The following is a 3,861-nucleotide window of genomic DNA, read 5'->3' on the forward strand; positions in this document are numbered from 1 at the left end:
CCCCAATTCTATCCAAAGGAATACTGACAATGGATTGCTGTAGATGAGGAACAGCTGATCCTCCTGGAACAGGGACCTCTGGCTGACTAGATTTATCAGAAGGACAGATGGGGGCAATAGATGGGGGTCCTGACAACACAGTGGACATTGGCAGGGATGACAGAGTATGGAGGCTCTAGAGGGAGAAGAAGGCTGTTTATCTGACGAGTTTATATTCATACTCAGATGCCACGGAACTCAGAAAGTAAGTGACTGTGACCAGTAATAGTCATATATATAGAGATTAGAAATGCATGTGAAAACGTCTCAATGTCAGTTGCCTTAAAATGAATTTTTCTGTATGAAACTGTATTTTAACAACGAAGTGGAGATCTTTTCTAAACATTAAAACCTCATTTAATTTTATGTCTTGTAGAGTTTATAATCAGTAAAAGATTGTACAAGCGTAATAATTCCTCTGTAAACCTAAAAATGTACAGCCAATTTTGAAAGAGATGTACCCTAGCTCAGAAAAATGTTATTGAATAGGTTAATGCTGTTGTAATGAAATGCTTCTAATTAAAAAGATAAAATTAAATTTTAAAAAAAGAAGGCTGTTCTGGCATAAAAAGCAGCATCATGTATCAAAAAAAAATATTTTTTAAATTCCTTTGGTCAGAAGAATCACTTTATTCGTTTTCTGACATCTGAACTGAAAACAGAACCTCCCTTCTTTCCTGCCAGTTCATAGGAATAGTGTGATAGTAAAGAGCCTAGGTTCACAGCAGATGCTTAGCTGCAGATACCAATGAGACCACCAACTATTCCTAATACCTATGTCATGCTGCCGTAGATTCCTTTCCATCTACTGTGTGACTTAAGCTACTTTAACGGGAGTATTGCATGGTGGTAGGGTTCTAGAAGTAGTCAGAATTGACAAGTAACAAACTCCAGAAGGAAAACAGGTTTTTTTTTTTCCCCCTTCGTCTCCCTTCATGGGATCACCTGGAGCTGTCTATGGCCCACGACATAAGATCAGTGCTCATCTCCTAGAGGCTAGCAATCTATCCAGCTTTCTCTCTATTTTGAGTTTATTAAAATTTCCTTCTTGGGAATGAGATGAGAAAGAGAATGGCATTTGTGCTGGTGACAATTTTATTGCTTGTACGCCTGGGCTAATCCCTTGCAGTGACCCTACCAACTACCAGTAATCAAGTGAATGTTGCAGTTGCTTCCTCTTCAACTTCCTCTAGACTGGCTTACTAACCACATTACCCCAGGACAGGGACAGTTACCTACCCATCTTGTGCTTCAGATTTCTCACCTGTTAAATGATATCCACAAAGGTACCTACATTATATATCTTGGGTTAGGATTAATGAGAGAAAAATCCTAGAACAGAAGGAACAATATGTGTTATCTTGTGCTGTGACTAGTTGCTGTCTGTTGCATGATGACAGATTCTATGAAGAACAATTAGATAAATAGCACCCAAGAAAACAGTGAGAATTGAGAAGTCTTACCTGAAATTGTACGCATGAGATATTCTAGACCAGGGATCAAAGGACAAGATTCTCTGATCAGGTAAGGGTGGATACTAACTTCTACTCCCTCAATTGATGCTGGAGATGCTGTTTCAGTAAAAAGATGAGTGAAGCATTGCTTGAGAGCACGGTTCTGTGAGACATGTGAAACTAATTCTCAGAGTTCCAGTCTATGCTTGGCCTCAAAACTAATGCTCTCAGGCTGTTTCTTTATCTAGGAATAACTAATGTGGCTTAGAAATGCCACATTGTCTGTACAGAAAAAGGGTAGCTGCACATATGAACCCCCAGCAATTATGACAGCATTCACAAGACCTGTGCAAACCCAAGCCAGACAGATTCCCCAACATGGATGTGAAATTCAAGTATGAACTGAGGAGCTATTGGTAATTGATAAACATAGTTATATTTTAAATGGAAATGAGTAATAAATCAGAACTTTTATATTTACATTAAATCTGAATCTTTTCAAAACTATATACACATTTTAAAATGAAATCATTAATGATTTTAGCTTTTTTAAAAAAATATTTTATTTATTATTTTTATTTTATGTGTTTGAGTGTATTGCCTGCACGTATGTAACTGCACCCATGTCATGCATTGCTGCAGAGGTTGGAAGAAGGCTTTGGATTCCCCTGGAACTAGAGTTAAAGATGGTTTATAGCCACCATGTGGGTGCTGGGGATCAAACCCGCTTCCTCTGCAAGAGCAGTCAGTGCTCTTAACCACTGAGCCATTTCTCCAACCGCTTTAGCTTTGATTAATATCTGTCTTGCCTTTCTTTTATATATTACTGTACTTGAAAAGAAATTTGCATATGGCTTTGTAGAGGATATGTTTCCAATGTGATATGATTGGAAATAGATAAGAACAATATTTAGTTTAGAATTTTAGAACTCTCTTAGGGTATAATTATTTCCTCTAAGAAATGCCACTATGTTACACATCATAGGTCACAATATAAATGTTAATCATTCATGTTGAATATTGAGTATCTTGTAGCATTGTAACAGACAATCCTAACTGATAGACACAGGGGAAGTCAGCTCTAGGTGAGACTTAAAGGTCATGAGCATTTGACAATAAGTGTTTTGGAGCATCAAAGGGATAAGAATCCATTCATACTATGCTGATGGCTCTAACACAGAAAACCTATCTGACAGGTGTTTTCTATGCAAGCTTTACTTAGTAGGCACTCTTGTGAACATGCCATGGCCTAGATTTATTATGAATGGCATAGTATAGTCCTGACATAGAATTGCTTCCAACAGTGCTAACAAGCACTATTTCCTGATGATTCAAGGTTTCATGTTCTCTCTTTTATATAATTATGACTAATTCAAGAATGCTGAGAAGTGCTCTTATTTTTAAAAACAGTTTACTGGAACAGGAAGTTCTTAGCTGCTACAATGGAACGTGCTCAATGAATACTCAGTGTCACTACTAGAAGACCAGTTGTGCGGGGTTTTATTAAGCTGTACTTACAGTAGGAATGTAGATAAACATTACAGCTGAAAAGCTATCAAGGTTTTGTGTATGTGAGTCATTTGAGAATTAAAATGAAACTCCTGGGACCAAATCTCAGACATTCTGATTTAGAAGCTTGAGAATGGGCCTCAACATGATAATAAACTCTCCTGGGTCCCTTGTACAGGCCTACTTCCCATTTTGAGAAACACTGCCGGAACACTGCCATGGTGGCTCACAATACTGGATCTCTGAGAAACGTAAGAAAAATACAGATATCTCTCTGCATATCCACTGCAAATGGTGACGTCCAGGTATGCATAGGTTTCTATAATTCTACAGGTGATTCTAATTTGGAGCAGGGCTGAGAAATATTGCTAAGTAGAATTTACTTCCATTGACTGCTTATTATTAAATGCACAACTCTTCCTTCTTCCTTTCCTCTCTTCCTCCCTCCCTTCTCCCTCCTTCCCTATTACTCCCTTCTCTTAACATCTCAACAATACCAGTTGTATTCTCAGTAGTGAGTGCAGAAAGGTATCAATTTCTCTACATCCTTACCAACACTTGTGCTTTTCCATTTCCTTTGATGGTAACCATCCTTATGGATAAGTTTTGGTATTACCTTGCGGTTTTGATTTACATTTTTCAAGTCAACAGTGAAGAAAGATTCTTTTCATTTCTTCTTGTCTACTCATTTACCTTTTTGAAGAAACACTGCTTCTAGCTCTTTGTTCATTATTTATTTATTTTTTATTGTCTTGAATCTTAGTAATTCAATACCCATTCTGAATACTACATTTATCCGAATGTATGCTGTTCAAACATTTTTGCCTGTTCTGTGGGTTGCCTGTGCGCTCTTGGCAGT

Source organism: Nannospalax galili, unplaced genomic scaffold (genome assembly GCF_000622305.1).
Source record: "Nannospalax galili isolate Female #2095 unplaced genomic scaffold, S.galili_v1.0 scaffold277, whole genome shotgun sequence".
Classification (NCBI taxonomy): Eukaryota; Metazoa; Chordata; class Mammalia; order Rodentia; family Spalacidae; genus Nannospalax; species Nannospalax galili.